Genomic DNA, 18,093 nt, shown 5'->3' with positions numbered 1-18,093 from the left:
TGTTTGGCAGTTCTGCTTTTTTTCTTAGTTTCGGTGTGTGGATCTGGTGCTTGAGAGGACGACAGGAGGCTCCACCACCAAAATCTATACATCTGCCTGAAGCACGGAAACTGCTCTCCTGAACATCTGTGAAGATCTGCTCTTCAACCTTGACTCTAACATTCTCTCTGTCCTTATCCTTCTTGATCCCTCCTCTTCCTTCTACACGGTCAACCACACCACCCGTCAACCGTCTCTGTGACAACCTGGGTATCACTGATGAGGCTCTGGCTGGGCTGACCTCTTTTCTCTCTGATAGACCCTCCCAGGTACAACTTGGGTCCTTCCTTTCATCGATCTCCCTCTCTATCTGTGCTGTTCCCCAGAGGTCTAACCTCTCGCCCTGGCTTTTCAACCAATACCTGGCAGCTCTCGTCTACTGCATTTCCATTTTCTGCTCAAACTTCCAGTGCTATGCTAATGACACTTAACTCATTTTCAGGCTGCCTCGGCCACCTCATCTCCCTCCCTCATTTCTGATTGCCTAATTGCCATTTAAAATTGGTGTACTGCCAATGATCTTTGTCTAAATGCCAACAAGACTGAGATCTTCCTCATCGGTTCACCTTCACCATCCTTTCCCCTTACTCTCTGGCCAGCCTCCCTTGGCCCTCCTCCTACCCCCACCTGCGAGGCCAAGAACCTCAGGGTCATCTTTGACGCCACACTTTCCTTCTCTGCACACATTTCCGACGTCTCTAAAAAGTCAAACCTCTTACTCCACCTCCTCAGAGGTACTCTGCCTTTTCTCTCCTTCCCCCAGAAGCTCACTGTCTCTCAAGCTCTGGTCCTCTCCTGGTTGGACTACTGTAACAGCCTCTTTCTAAATCTACCTGCCTCCACTCTCTGCCCTCTACAACTAATCCAGAACAGGATTGCAAGACTTGTCCTTGGCCTCAAGCACTGGGATCGTATCTCTCCAGCTCTGAAATCCCTTAATTGGCTCCCAGTGGATGCAAGGATTAAATTTAAAACCCCCTGTGTTGTCCACAAGGCTTTCTGGGGCCTGGGTCCAAAATTCCTTCAGCTATCCCTCCACAAATACCTCCCCTCTCGAGCTCTTTGCTCCTCTACCTCTAACTACCTCAGGGTCAGTCATATTTCAAAGAAACAAGCTGGGGGTAGATCTCTGTCTTTGGCTGGGGCTTCCCTCTGGAACAGCCCCTCTGCCCCTCTGAAACTTGAGGAGAACCATCTCTGGTTCCGGAAGCACCTCAAGACCTTCCTCTTTGCTTCACCCTCCCTCCCCTGCTGATCTCCTCTCTCTCGGCACTCTGCACCTGGCCTACCCTCTGTCTTCAGGGCACAGGTACCTGCTCACCCTGCCACCCCCCGCACTGCCACTAGGCCACCCCTTGCACTGGGGTTTCTATCTGTACCCATAAACCCCCCCTTTTCCTCCTGCACTTATTAGACATTCCCTGTCTGCTGCCTTAAACCCCGCCACTTGCGGGCTGCACTACCACTGTTGTCTTTATTATTTATTTATTTATGATTATCTGTTTTTCTCCTTTGCTCCGCACTTGTCACTTCTCCCCCCCCCATGCACTTTTTCCTCTCTCCCTCTCCCATGCACTTGCGCGCTCCCAATGTCATTGGTCCTAGTAAGATCATTGTTTTGTTCTCCGCTGTCCGCCTCCCTTGCCTTGTCGCGCTCTGAAACACTTGTGTACGAACGCAATATAAATAAAATATCAATATCAATCAAGGCACTGAGCCTGTAAGAGCTATGGAATCCCAAGCAGCTCAAACTGACTTGGTATTTATTCCAAAGGGTAATGACCAGGGGGGTCAATAAAAAGGTAGTCTTGATCAAAGGGTAAGCACCCATTCTAGGTTGCCTTGTTAAAGAGGATGATGGTAGGTTGCAAATAAGTACAGCAACTTCAACGGAAGCGGATGAAATTTATATTTGTGAAAGTTCTGTGAATTCAATGCATACATCAGCAAATTCTGTTTCAGTAGGTTGCCAACTGGATAGAGATGGTTGGAATGGCACTGCACATGGTCGCGCTCAAGTCTAAACATCCAATTGGAGTGTTTTATTTTAAATGAGCAAAAATCATGATCAATTAATCAGCAGAGAAACAGTACCTAAAAGGAGCTTTGTCATTTCCCAGAACAGTAAGAAATATAGAGAGTCACTGAGTATTTTGAAAAACTCTAAGGGCCCGGAGCAAACAAAGGTTTGGGAAAATGGCCCGTTGGGAGATAATTTTGGAGCATACGCACAAACAGCAAAGAGTGATGAGGGAGTGAGGTGTGTGAAATGTCTGTATAAAATCCTGGTGGAATGTTTAATCCTGGAAAACTGAAACATTCTGCAGAACAGGTCCAACATTATGAACCTCATGGGAGAGGTCCCGGTGCTCAGTGTGTTATCATCTGTGGAGATTAATAGAATAGACTTTATGGACTTGCATCGCACAGATCGTGCTATTATGTACATTCATTTCAAAGTAGTTGTTAATACAATTTTCAAAGAATGTCATCAATTGCAACAGCTGGGTTTTGATGTATCAGGTGGAGAGGGAAAAGGGGTATTCTGATTTGGCATCTGCAGGGGGTCCACCATTAAATAATATAGTGGTATCAGCTAATAAATTGTAATGGTACTGGAAAGAGGGTAGGGGGTGCTTCGTAAAGACAAATCAAGGGACTGGGGTTAGGGAACAAGATTGGTCCTGGCTCACAGGGGCCTTGTTGCAAGGTATACATGGGAATACACTGTAGCTAGATAATAGAAATTTGTCTGTGGGGAATATGAAATTATTATGTTGGAATACTAGGGGGCATAGACATTTACTTACCAATCATGAACTAGGAACAATGTTCAAAACAAGAGTGTTAATATGCTTACAAGAAACCTGGCTCATGGAGCAACCCCCATTTGATCGGTATACATCTCATTTCCAATTGGCAAAGAAGGGAATGAGGAGTCGTCCCCCAGGGGGCCTCCTTACAATAATCACATACGCCCGAGAGCTGGAAATATACTATAGGCCTCTCACATTGTGGTGGACAGTCAAGGCATGATCTTTTGATCATAAATGTATACTGGCACAGTGGGATTTTGTAGTTGGACGACCTGTGGGACATGTTAAGAGCATTTGTAAACAATTGGTGCAATAGGGTTAAGGGTGGGTCTCCTATAATAATGGGGTATCTGAATCTCCATTGTATTAAGGTTGAGATGTGTAAAACTTCAAATCTGGGCTCAAATGGAGAGTAACTGTTGTTGGCAAATGTGAAGAAAGGGGTAAGGGCTTTTGAAGCACTTGGGTTGAGCATGTTTAATGGGCCAGTGGACGGGTATATTCTGTATAAATGCGCATGGAGTAATGACTTAAAATCTTCTACTAAAGACTACATATTCTCTCCCGAATGGTTGGTTAGTAGATGCCAGTATTTAAACCTTCAAACAACTAATTTAAGTGATCATTATATGTTGTGGACACTGATTGACTTGAAGATTCCGTGCACTGAATTAGCGGGCCCAGCAGGGATATCGATTAACTAGGCAGGTAATAAAATGTCATGGAACCTTGCAAAGATTAAAAGGGTTAATGAAGCAGTTGGCCTACATTTCAGGGATTCCCCTTTGGAATGGAAAATTAATACTTTTTCAGTTGATTCATTTGAGACATTTGTAGATTAATTTTTGATGGCACTATTGAGTCTGTTTCAGAGGAACCTGGGGGTAAAGAAGATACACATACATGTATTTGATGAAATGGTGCATGATAGGAAATGTACGGACAGAAACTTAATTAGTAAACTGAAGAGTAGAGTCGGGTCTTCTGTAACATCTAACAATCTCAAAATCAAAAAATTAAGTTGTATTGTAAAAACTGGCTTAGATTGGCAGTATACCAAAAAGATGCAGAAGATATGTTAGTATCATTAAGAAATAAAAACTCTTCAGCATTCTGGAAGTTTATTACTGAGGATACCAAAAAGCAATTAAATGTACAGCTGAATCTTGTGGAAGAGAAGGATAGTGTAGCCTTTTACTTGAGTGTGTTTTTGAAAAGTTGGCCACAAGAGTTCCCCGAATCTGTGTATTGTGTGTTAGGAGGACTCTATACTCCAGTTTCCAATAAATCCAAAAAGAGTTAAAGAAATAATAGCTAAGATTAGTAGTTCGAGAGCTCCAGGGTGCAATAAACTTTCACATTTCTTTTTTTTTAAAGTGCACAAAGGGAATGGTCAATTATATTATCAATTGTATTTCAGCAGATTATGTTAACGTATACATTTCCATTTTCTTAGCAGACCTCATATATCATAGCTACATACAAAAAAGGCCGCAGAAATAACTTTAGAAATTACCGTTCAGTGTCCATATAGGATTGCGGACAGTAAAGTGTCGCCTCATTAATTCTTGTCCACTTGGAAAAGTGGACAATGGAGTCGGGTTGTTTACAAAAATAGCAGACAGGTTTTAGGTTAAATATGAACAGCACTTTCAGTGATATAATGTTTAAAAAGTGTTGGGTCACTAGTATGGGAAAGGAAGTACAAGTCTGTGTTTGTTGCCACAATTGGCCTTTGGGCCGTATTTGATGCAGTCAATCGATCTGTCTCAGGGCTTATTATGCAAGTTAGATTAACACACAAGGAGGCTTGACTTCTAAGATGCAAACTTTTAAAGGTGTTAGGTAGGGGTGCATATTGGACCCCTGTCTTTTTAATTTATATATGTCAGATATAGGTGATTATCTCATGCGATAGCCTTAGGATCCCCTAAATTGGATACATTGGAAGTGGTATGGGTCAACTATGCGGATGATTTTATATAATGTGTTTGCATAGAGATTGCTTTTAACTTGTTTTAGCCCATTCCCTGATTATTAATTCATCCAAAATGAAGATTATGCACTGCACTTTGCACTTACACTTGAGTACTTTTAAATGGTTTTTGAATGATGCACCATTGGGAAGAGGTGATAGCTTTATTTATTTAGGATTCCCAATTATTTTCAAACCCCATAAATCTCAAATTAGAGATTGGTGGAAAGCTATGGTGTTAGCACAGGCTAACCAAACTGCGTGGATACATGTGCGTTTTGGGCATTTCTAAATAATTCCAGTGCTAAGGTTTTTTGATGGCAAAGCTTTTCCTAAAATCTTATATGGTGTAGAGTTATATTTTGTTTGGGTAATGGAATCCCTCCAGAAATTGGAGGGAACCTTTTGGCGTCAAGTATTGAGTTTACAGAGTTCCGCTCCATTGGTGGCAATCCTATATGAGCCTGGCATAAATCCACTAACCAGTAGAATTAACTGGAGACTTTTGAGCTTATATAGGAAAATGTCATCGCCAATTGATGACTCACTCTACAGTGATATGTCCAGGATGATAATCGAGAAGAAACAGAAAGGTCAGGAGACAATGTTTGAAATTTCACTGAAATCTACTTTGTCCGAGGCAAATCATTTGTATTTTTGTATTTGTATTTGTCTTTTATTTTTTATATAGCGCTTTAATCCAATGAGTTGATACGGTTGGATTTCGGTGTAATGTGTACGCTGCAAATTGTATGCACCTCAGGTTGTAAAAGAAGATCTAAAACACTGGATAACAGCTTGTCCAGCACTTTCAGGTTTGTAAGAATTGTGTTTTAGAAAATGTAATAATTTGGATTTAGAGTGGGAGAGGAAAACTTTGTGGCAAGATTGTCTAACAGTAAGAATGACAACATTCATTATTGCAGTGGTGGGATTTGTAAAAGCACTGAATTTAAAGGAGGAGTAACATTTTAATTTTTTATGGAACGGAAGTCTATTTTTACTTATTTTAGTTTTTTTATTTGTTTTAGTACTGATTGCATGGGTTTTAGTGTTGATTGTATTAAATTAAGCTTTATGGCATTTTTTTAAATAGAAGAATGGCAAATAGTTGATTTTGGATTGTTGCTGTATTCAAAGATGCAGTTGTATTTTTATTGTCTATGATATTGAGAATATATGGTTAATGAATTTTGTTAAAGGCAAATATGCCAAATAAGAATAAAGACAAAAAAAGGAAGGGATTAAAACAGGGGTGTGTGCTGGCACCCATGCTTTTCAACCTGTACATTGCGGACATCCCTGTGGGTTTGAGGGAGGCAAACTACTTTCCGCCTAGAGTTGGAACACAGGGGATTAGATGGGTGTCCTATACAGATGACCTGGTCCTTCTGGACCAGACAATTGTGGGTCTAAATCGCTCAGCAGATTATTTATATGGATTTGAGCTAAAACTGAATTATGACAAGACAAAATACATAATTCTGGTCCCTTACAAATAAGGCAAAAGTGTCTACTGTTATGTCAATGGCACCCACATTGAGAGGGTAATAGAATATAAATATTTGGGGGTAACCCTAGATGAAAAAAAGACCTATAATACTACGCAACAAGCAAAATGTCTCAAAGCACAGGCTCTTAGTGTCATGACAAAAAGGGTTGCTAATCAATCAGCAGGATTTAGCCTCACTGGGATAATTACAGTATGCAAGCAAGGCATTGTGCTGGCAGTCACTTATGGCCTGGAAACACTATTACAAGTAAATAAGAGCTGGCCCAGTATAGTGGAAGGTAAGATCTGGAGAGGAATTTTGGCGTTATCACAGAATGTGTCATTACTGGCATTATGATTAGAACGTGGTATTAGTTCCATACAGACTACTGTGCTGATGCAGTATGGCATCCTATATATTAATGTGAGCAAGGAGCTGCCTGGGGCTCTGCTAGGCATGATGGCAATGGCTTTGTTTAATGTGGGGAAAATAATCTACAAAGCTTTAGTTGCCTGTGTGAGAAATGATTCGCCAGCATTGGATGGTTACCGGATTGGAAGCAGGAGAAAGGGACCCTGATTAAAGAATTAGGAAAATAACATTGTGGGACTGGGGTCAGAATCACCATTATTTGGCTTGTATAAAAAAGTACAAAGAAATTGTGGCAATTCAGACCTCATTCCTTGACCCATCAAAAGTACCTTTCAAAGTCTCCAACGCCATGCTTAAGAATGTTTATTATTGCACTAAGACAGAATTTGTTGCCAGTACTAGATGTAAGGGGTGCATGGATGAGCATACATAGGGAAGACAGAGGTTGCAGGATCTATGAACTGCCCTATTTCTTATTAGCACCTGAGGTAGGGGAAGAAGCCAATCAGGTTCTGCGCATCGTGGGCTGAAACCACCGATCTCAGCCTGAGTTCCACAGAACCCGCAATCTGCCTCCCCGGCCCTGGATCGCCATGTTCTACCCACCCTCCTTTCCCTTTTAAAAAAATATTCCCAACCCACATCCCCAGCACCACTTAGCTGATTGTGGTGGCTGCTAGTTCCGCCAACGTTACTGCTTCTCTCCGTCTCCGATTGCTGGCTGCAACAGAAATGGCAGAGTGGCTCCATAAGGAGCTGTTACGCTCACCTGGTCTCTGCGGAGGTTTTGGGGCACGGTTGCAGCCCTCTCTGAACTTGAATCACCCCCTTCAGGCCTCTCCCTCAGTAGAAAAGCTCTGAGCGGTAGTACGTGATGATATTGTTCCTGCGTGGAGATAAGAGTGTGTGAGTGCGCCAATCTGTGATTGATGAACCTCTCGAACCCTTCACCCCAAAGTACGGTTTCTGTGAGCATACGCCGGCCTATAAAGCTCACCTGTGAATTATGGAAGATAAGCTCTCCGTCCTGCAACTTCTGGCAGGGGCGTGTCGAATGGGATCTAGTTCCTTCACTGATGCCTGATATATGATATATGATATGATATGATATGGCATTTGTAATGCGCCTATACACAAGTGTTTCAAGGCGTGACGAGGCAGAGAGAGGGGAACAAGGGGAAGACAGACAACGATCCTACTAGGCCAGGTGTCATTTAGATCGCGCAAGTGCATGGGTAGGGGGAAGGGAAAAAGTGCAAGGGGAAGGGGAGGGGGGAAGTGCAGTACAGGGTAAGTAGAATAAAATAAATAAATAGGGCCAGCTGGTGTCAAGTGCAAGGTAAGTGCAGGCAAGTGCTGGGAAGGGGGGGCTGTAGAGATACAGAGACAGTCCCGCAGTGCAGGGGTTGCCAGGGAGGCAGTGCAAGTGGAGAGTGGCTGGGCCCAGGACCGAGGTCGGTGAGAGTGGCCCAGTTGCAGATTCAGTGCAGTTTCAGTGAAGAATTTAGCTGGGGAGAGGGAGAGAGAAAGCAGAAGCAAAGAGGAAGGTTTTGAGGTGCTTCCGGAACCGGAGATGGTTCTCCTCAAGTTTCAGGGAGGCAGGAAAGCTGTTCCAGAGGGAGGCCCCTGCCGCGGAGAGAGATCTACCCTCAGCTCGTTGCTTCGAGAAGGATTAGTCCAGTCCAGCTGCGACTATGCTTCTCCTTATGATTGGTAAGTCTTTCTTGAGCTCTTGTGATGCTGTTCGTTCTGTTTAATGTCTTTATCTGTTGCTCCTATTTATGCTCGCAATAATGTCTCTCTTCTGTTTTCTTCCCTTAGAGGGAAATGCGGCCTCAATGCAGCTGTGAGACGCGAGACGCGGCCGGATGGAAGATGGATGCTAACGCAATGTTCGACAGCAGGTACGTGATGGTTTAAGGAAAGCGCAAAGTATGGCGAAGCGCAACCTTTTTCCGATGTCTAACCTTGTCTTCTGTTTTTCCTTGCAGGCGCTGCTGTCGACGATGTCGTGCTGCGGTGCCAAGATGAAGATTTCGGCGTTCTGGAAAGTGTAAAGTTTGTAGAGGAGGTCGTCTATTTTGAAGTACCAGGAACGTTCACACCAAAATATGCGACGTATGACGAGCAAATAAACCAACAGAGAACCGCAGTAGGGATCTGCCCAGTACCTGTTAAAAGAGCAACACCTATTGAAGTACCGATACCAAGAAAACCATGGACAGCAAGGTATCCATTAAGGAAACCTTACCAGCAAATGAGACGAAATGAAGATTGCCTAAGTACTGTCCCGGAAGAAACCAAAAAAGTCTTAATGGAAGACGAATGGTGACGTCACGATGATCCGGCCAGACTCACAGATAGAAGAAATGACGACCCGAGAATGACACAGAGACGAAATGCCATGAGTAAGGCTATTGTGGACCTAAACAAAGGAATAAGGTCCAAAACATAACCGAGTTAAGCTGTAAGCAAAATGAACACAGTCGATCAGTTTACACCTGTACATATGCTTGGAACCGCAAGAAAGCTAAGAAAACAGTGCGGCCTGCTATGCTAAGTAAAAGAATAGTGCGGCAAGCTCCATTATACGTAATCTACCTCAAAACGGAGCACAGTATGATAAGTGCAATTCCACTTTGCACAAAAAGCAGAATCAACTCAGGTTACTAGAGGCCGAACAAGAAAAGATTAATATTCTAGCAACGAGAAGAGACGGCTGAATCGAAAATCGGCAGATGCAACTCGTGCCAGTAGAGCCAATGTCATACCAATACAAGGAATGAACAGTAGCTACATATAATTGAAACCTAAGAACAGAATATCCTGTCTCTGAAAGGTCAAGATAAGTAGGCGTAGGCAGGTGGCAAGCTAAATAAGAATCAAATGCACAAATTGAGAGAAACTAGACAAATTCACAGTGTGGGAAGCACGTGACCAGCCGAGCGAGAAGAAGCACGGGTTCACACCTATGCTTGGCATCTGCCCTGGCAGAGATATCAGAACATTTCCAGACAGAAGATGCAGTTTCGAGGCCAACCACAGTGAAACAATTGACCCATAGTTGATTAAGCGATGATTAATTGTAACCTTAATTGGAGAAAGACCGGGTAACTAAGGGGACCCCACACATGGCCGACCATTCTGTGTGCTGCTAAGCGAAGTGGAAGAATATGTATGGGGTTGGTGCCAACCCAATCACAATAGACCAAATAATCTAGGGTCCTATGGTGAGTAAAACCAAGGAGACATTGCACCTTTAGTGACGTCTACAGTAGTCGTTTTTGAAGGAAGGGCTTAAACGCCCACCTGACATTGTTTACCCAATCCCCTCACACTGTTACCATATACAGATATAATACCTATATTAAAGTTACCTTTTCCTAACCAATAAAATTACATATTAACTTTTGAGTGTTACACATCAATTATGATGAGTTTTGCGTATAAATGTTACAACTTGTATGAAGTTCGTTGGAGTTGAAGCGAGAAGGAGGATTGCATCACTGCTGATTTCCATGACTCACTGTTTTTTGTACTTGTCATTAAACGGACTCCCTTTGCCAAACCATTGAGTTGTCCTTATTGATTGGTGTTGGAGTAATACATCTGCACCAGCATCCATCTCAAGGGTGTAGCTATCTTGTTTTAAAGTACTTCTGAGCAAACCTCGGCTCTATGAGCCGGCCGGGGGTCTATGGGGAACACTTGGTAGCAGAGGATGGTTATCGATTATTGATTACAATAAGACACCCATTGACATAAAATAACTCTAGGTCTTCGGCAATATCACAAGTCCTTTGCCATTCAGCTGAGTAGACCGTGAAGCTCCCCGTAGACAGTGGTAGTGTAAGAAAAAACTGTAGACCAGGGTCTGAAGGGACCCGTGTTCCCCACATTATCCCTTCCCATTCCTACAGGCAGCTAAGCGGGTAAAAAGGTGAAGAAGGCGGTAACAAAGGCGGTGATCCCGAGGATCCAGAGAGGAAATATGAGAACGGTGAGTAAAAAAGATTTTATTTTTTGCCAAAAGTGCATGTCTTAGAATAAGTAAAGGGAAACGGTAACGGAGGGAGGTGGGAAAAACAAATTATAGTTAGAAGTATAGACAAATGTATATATCTAAGGGGAAGGGAATAATGACTCGAGAATAATTAAGCCAAAAGAGAGGTTACTGGGGATGACACCCGAGAAGAGAGAGGTTAGCGGGGAGGACACCCGAGAAGTGAAAGTATTCGCCTTATTCCTACGCTTTTAATACAAGCGACTAGAAGAAACGTGTATACAGAGTCCCAGCAAGAGGGAACGATTAGACTACCATAGCGATTAAAGATGCTGTGAAAGGGGTACGTTTAAACTCCATGAAGGGGTAATGATTAGAGGCAGAGATACCTGTGACCAGCTGGTGTTCGTCTAGTCTGTTAAACGTCTGTCTTACATGTTTTTTGTTGTGATGTCATACACAGAAAAGTTTTCCTTGAGAAAACTGATTTAAATTTTACGCAGTTGAATAGCTGAGATAATATTGCATACGAATTGATGTTTTTTGAGTAAAATATAAGGTATAACATTTTGTGAAAAATCGGGATTGGAGCTTGCAGTGTTTGGTGCTCGCTCATATTAATGGAACTGTCACCCGAAAGTGTTGACAAGTGTTATATAAGAGGAAAGGGAACAGTTTTGAGCATGGAGGACATAACTCATGCAAACAGTTGCCAAAACACGCACCCAAACTGAAGAAATATAGTACAGAGTTGGTTAAAGGAACCGCCCACAAAATTCTTATGCCATGGCCACAAGGTGGGTCCTTATCTAAAGCTGTTTTGCAACACATGACGACATATTTGCATGCCAGATACACGGCCAAAAAGTTAGACAAACGCCTAGCTATTTTAGAACTTTAGAAAATGTATGAACAAGAGAAGGGAGAGGAGCCGCCAATAGATTGGATACTTAACGAATGCACGGAGGGGGGTGAGATGCCTATCGCGCCACTAGCCAAATCTGAAACAAAAGTTGAAGAAAGTAAAGACGAGGGATTATACCCACTGAGGGAACTTAAAGCAGCCACGGGGTACAGCAACCCAGCATATGAGTCACCTATGCAAAGTAGTGATGAAAATCAAGGGAAAGATAAGGACAAGGATATTACCTCCACAGTTCCAAGGGACCAGGGGAGACACGATGATGAAAGAAGGGATCAGGCACAGACAAGTGCATCTCTCGACAAAGAGAGAGAAGGGAAGAGATGGAAGGGAAGCGAAGATAGAACTGATGGGATAGCATTTGAAAAAAGACGAATGGATGGGAGGACACATTTTATTGAAACTCGATGGCAAAGGCATTGATGGTGCGAAACCAAAGGAGAGGCTAGACAAGGTACAGAGACAGGGGAAAGAGAAGGAGTTAAGAGACAAAAGAATAAGAAAGAAAGACAGACCAAGGCGAGAACAGCTATATCGCGAAGAGCAAGAAAGGCAGCTCGATCCCAAACCAAGATCAGCCAATGATCAAGACAGACCGAAGCAGCAAACATCACAGAAAGAACAAAGAATACAAGAGAAAAGAATAAAGAGACGAGATAAGGAAATTTGAAGGGCAGATGAATGTACAAATGAAAAGAAAAAGGAAGAAGATAGAGTCAGAGAAGAGGCGAGGAAGCGCAGAGAATTCAATGATGATGTAGAACGTAAGCAGAGACAGAGAGCACGTGATCTTGAATATCTGGGGAGAGGTTAAAAAACCTGCTCCAGTAGTAGATTGGGAAGACATAGAAGAATTCTTTCCTGCGCACGATTCAGTACCAGGCACATCTAGGGCAAACATGGAAGATGACTTCAACACCAGAAGCATCGGAGAAACGATCGATAAAATATATGATGAAATGTGGCTCGAACAAACACCCCAAGGGGAGGGGGAAAACAAGCACCTGGAGAGCACCCAGCTTTACGACACTGAGGATGTCTCCCAAAGTAGTGGGGATAGGAAACTATCCCTGGACAGATTAGAAATAAGTAGGAACCAAGAAGATACAAGAAGTTGCATGAATTGGAGACAGACAATGTCCGATACAGAAAGGGAGGAGAGCGAGGTAAATGAGGAAGAGAGACAGAGTGAAAGACGACTCCCACGGGAGAAAGAAATAAGATGGTCAGACACTAGTGAGTCTGCACCAAGAGCATCAGAATCAGCCACACAGAGAGCGGCATGAAGAAGTATCTCATGGACAGAGGGTGGTGTCTTCACCGCCCTACGTGGACAGGCTTAGGTCCCAACCAGGCAGGCGATGATGCAGGAATATTACCCCTGCCATAGATAGAAGAACCATGAGGGAAGAGAGAGAGAACTATACATCTCAATTTCCGTTACTCAAGAAAGGGGAAGTAAGACCACAATATATTCCATGGCCACATATGGATCGAGAAAATGTGAAGAACAAGCTTCCAATGCTGACATGGGGAGCCGGAAAGTGGATACATGAGTTAGAAAAAATGACAGGAGGAAACACGCTAGCTATAGGGGACATCAAAGGTCTCCTCATTGCCATACTTGGTGAGAGAGCAGACGATGTGTGGACACGAGCAGGTTACCCTTGTGTGACCACAATTAATACTGCGCATGACGGAGCTCCGTTTAACTACTGCAGAGCTGCAGTAGGGAAAGTGCTACGAGTGCTTTACCCAAACACTTCCGATATGGGAGCTATAATGACATGGAAAAGGAAGGAGTCTGAGGATCCATTGCTTTATATACAGAATTTCCAAGACGCGTGGGTGCTCGAGAATCATGAGTCTTGGGGGAAATCTATACCTGTATTCTACCATATATTGTGCGAAGGGCTGCCGAACCGGTACAGAAGCAGCTCAAGAAATTGGTAGGAATCGACGCTAAACCTTGGTCAGAAATACAGCTAACCATTGCACACTATTGCAGACTGTTGAAAAGAAATTGAATTGCAAAAACGAAGCTACATGAAAGGGTGAGGAAGCAAAATTGGTGCAGAGGAAACTGTCAAATTATGTGCTTGAGGGAGCGATGATAACTAGCGCAGCTGAATCAAGCATGCAGCAGGTCAATTATCCGCAGCAGACTAATCAGGGCATTACTGGGTTTTATCCCCGGGGAAGAGGATTTAGAGGAAGAGGATGGCAGAGTAATCAGGGAGGTTTCCAAAATAATCAAGGAGGGTTTCAAAATATGCAACAGGGTAATCAAGATATGTCATGATGCGGAACGGCCAAGGCACAGGAGCAGGTATGGCGAATCCACCTGCAGTTTTACAGCAGGGTATTGCACAAAATCACACGTTGCAACAACAAGCGCCAGGAGCGCAACAAGGCGTGCAACCTCAGAATATGGGGAATTTTCCACAAGGACAATCCCAACAGACACCGATGCAACTGTCACAGACGATGAGCACAGGGCAGACCACGAACCCTGGAATGGGAAGTAACAATGGGAATGGGATAAATCCACCAGCACACAGTGGCCAAACTTGTATATGGACTAGGACAGCTCACTTGGAACCCTGATGTGTTCTATCCTATCAGTGACACCAGACCCTCACAGGGAACCTAGGGTGGATGTCGTTATAGGGGATAAAGAATATTCCTCCCTAGTAGGCACAGGTGCAACACGCTTGTGCATACGTGAAGGCAAGTTTTCCTTGTCCGGCAAGGCCATAAATACTCAGAATTTTACAGGAGCTATAAGTCGTGTTCCCTTCACAAATGCACTTCCAGTCTCCATGGGAGAATGTGAAATGAATGTGCCTTTACTATATTTACGTCAGACCCCAGTAAACATTTTGGGTCGAGATTTAATGACAAAATTAAACATGACAATCTCATTCACGGAGGAGGGTATAGTATGTTCTACTCCAGGAATGCACTATTCAAAGTTATGCAAAATAATCAGAGCATACGCGGGACATGTAGCCATTAGGGCTATACCATTAGAGCCAGAAATATTTGCATATGGTATGCGTGTGCTTATGGAGCCAGAAATATTTGCATATGGTATGCGTGTGCTTATGGAAGGACTGCCAGGCCTTGCAGACAGAATAATGAGAACCCCAGATGAGTTCCTATTCAGACCAAGAATACCGATGCACGATGAAAAGGGGCAAGTATTTCCCTTAATGATACACACAGCTGCAGTACAGGGGAGAATGGCCTTGGATTGATGGTTATGATTGCGAGGGCCGACAATGGTGCGCAGTAATCCCCATTGAAGAAGGATATCGATTGACTGACTTCACTGATGACGATCTGTTTGAAGAACAAGCAGATATTGGAGAGACAATGGTGGAAGTGAGTCTCACCTTTTGGGCGAAAATGATCAAAAGAGAAGTGCCTCAGAGAATGATGCTGGCACGAAACCGCCCTGGCCTCTTGAAAGGGGTTGGAGAAGTGAAAATTAAACTAAAACCAGGAGCAATTCTACCAAAAGCCAGACAATATCCCATGTCCAGAGAGGCAGATGAGTGGATTTTTAAGACAATTTCTGCAATGATGGAGCAGGGCATCTTAGTGACGTCAGAGTCGTCATGCAATACCTTGGTTTATCCGATAAAACAATCAAAGGGAGGTTCTTGGAGGCTAATTCAGGATTTATGCCCAATAAATGATATTGTTGAGGCCGAGTTCCCTCTAGTCCCTAACCCGGCTACAATTCTATGTAATATACCTGTTGAGGCAAAATATTTCACGGTGATTGACTTGAAAAAAGCATTTTTCTCAATCCCGCTGCACCGTGACTCACAAGATCTGATGTCATTCACATTCAGACAGATGCGTCTGAAAAGCACAAGACTACCCCAGGGGTATTGTGAGTCTCCATCTATTTTTAAAAGAGTCCTGCAGATGGACTTGAGCAATGTTGCACTACAAAGTGTCGTCCTGCAGTATGTGGATGACATCTTAATTTGCAGCACAACAGAAGAGCAATGCAGGCACGATTCTGTTCAGCTATTGACTATACTGGCTGAGAAAAGATATAAGTTTGACAAGGAAAAGTTACAATATTGTCAACAAGAAGTGCTGTACATAGGCCAACTGATCTCACATGAGGGAAAGAGAGTGACCCCAGAAAGGGCTGAAGCCATATTGAACATGGCCAAGCCACACACGATAAAACAGATGCAGCGCTTTCTAGGCTTAAGCAAATATGTTAGGGCATGGGTCTATGACTATAGCTCTTACACTAAGCCTTTACTTCAGGCTCTAAAGAAGGCCGAAGTGACGAAAGAAAAGGTTGAATGGTCTGAAACCATGGAGAGAGGATTTGCTGAACTCAAAAGAGCTATTTGCACAGCCCCAGTTCTAGGGATTCCTAATTATGCAGAGGAATTTTACCTATTTTCACACACGAATGGCAGTGTTATGACGGCAGTACTCACACAGAGAACCAGAGAGAACCACATTGGGGGAATCTGGACCCAGTAATGAGATGTCATTTTCCTTGCAAACAAAGTTTAGCAGCCGCAGCGTTCTCCATAGAGAAGGCTTCAACCATTGTGAAGGAATGCTCCATGACGTTGCACGTCGAGAACTCACTATTTGCTATTCGAGAGAAACCGAAGGGCACATTGACATCTCAGAGAGCTTCTGCTTATGAAGTGATCATATTGAATCCATCAATGAAAGTAGTCCGATGTAAGATAGTGAACCCAGCTACGTTTATAGCAGAGCCAGTCACTGAAGGAGAGCCAATACATGACTGTGCAAATTATGAAGACTTCTATGATGAAATACCCAGGGTGAAAGAAAATGCCTGACAGAAGGGGAGATCGTCTTCATTGCCGTTCTTCGTGGATCGATCAAAGTGATGGACAAAGATATACAGGCGTTGTTGTGATGAAGCACACAGCCAATGGAGAATTTCGAGTTCTTATTAGCGTGCGAATACCATCTCACTACTCAGCACACGCTGCAGAATTATTGGCGCTGATACTCGCCATTGAGAATCACGCAGACCAGGATGTAACGGTGTAGTGTGACTCCGCCTATGTGATGTCAACAGTGCACGCAGGCTTAGCGTACTGGAAAAGGAGGGGCTACCTCTGAGCGGACGGCACACCAATGCAACACGCAGCCTTATTGGACAGGCTGATTAAGGCACTACAGCTCCCAGTGGGCATAGCGGTTGTGAAATGCGCCGCCCACACGAAGGGAAGAGTTTTTATCTCATGTGGAAATCAAGCAGCAGACACGGAAGCCAAGCATATGGCATCCAAAAGTGAAATGATCATGGAAGTGGAAGTTATCCATGCCAATGAGCGAATAATGATTGCACGAACTACACCTGAAGGATATAACAATCTTGGGCAAACACAGTTGATGGAACTACAAGGGGAGGCACCACAGGAAGAAAAGAATATTTGGAAATGTAGACGCTGTTCTTTAAACCTCTCTGACAGCTTGTCGTGACAAGACAGCACTGGTAAACCAGTAATGCCCGTAGCCCTATTAAAAATAGCGCTAGTGCAGTTACATTACACGGTGCACATGACAAAAGAAAATTTAGCAGCAACACTCTCAGAAGATTGGTTCATATCGAATTTTGCCGAGCACGTTGCATTCTGTATAGACCTGCATCAAAGCTCAGCACCTGGTGTATACTGAATTGAAGTTGCCAACAGAACACCACTCCTCTCACTATCCTACTTCCTTCTTCACCCTACTAACCCATCCCACCTTTATCATTTACAGATCCGCCTGAGCGCCTGGGGACCAATTGTTACGCTCACCTGGCTCCCACAGGGACGTCAGTCGGACCCGGACTGCTGCGGCCCCACCCATGTGATGCATAGTGCAGCGATGACTGACTGGATCTGCCCTCCTAATCTTGTCTGCTTGACCCGTAGAAATATTCTCCTACAAGTGGAGAGATGGATTTAGCCACTTGTGGATTCAAGTCCTCCCCACTAATCACCTCTGAAGTGCCCTCTCAGCAATCTCACCTTATATTCTTGAAGGATGAGCCCTCCATCCTGCGAAGTACGCAGGGGCGCGTTGATGACCAGTTACTTCACTGGCCTGAAGATATTGGAAGAGTTGTAGACGAATCCTGACTCCAAAAGGTCCTGGCGAACAGCCGTAAGTATATAGTTCGTAAGAGTTCAAAATGTCTGGAATTCACTCCTGTCCAATTCCTCTTTTTATCTTGCAGCTTTGACCCAATAAGAAGATTGACAGCTGAAAGCGCTCCGGTAAAGGTCTGTTACCCAACACTGTCCGGTAAATAATGCCAAGGGTTAAACTTGCTGCTTTCTCCTTTTCTTACAGGTGCGGCATAAGAAGATGTGGCGTGCTGATGAATAATACCTCCGGCGGTAAAATCAGGTAAGCATATGGCGGCTAAAGAGATTGTCTCTGTCTGTTCTCTCTGCTCACCT

This window comes from Ambystoma mexicanum, chromosome 10 (genome assembly GCF_040938575.1).
Source record: "Ambystoma mexicanum isolate Mex_15411 chromosome 10, UKY_AmexF1_1, whole genome shotgun sequence".
In the NCBI taxonomy this organism is placed as follows: domain Eukaryota; kingdom Metazoa; phylum Chordata; class Amphibia; order Caudata; family Ambystomatidae; genus Ambystoma; species Ambystoma mexicanum.
Note: the sequence above shows the minus strand (reverse complement) of the source record.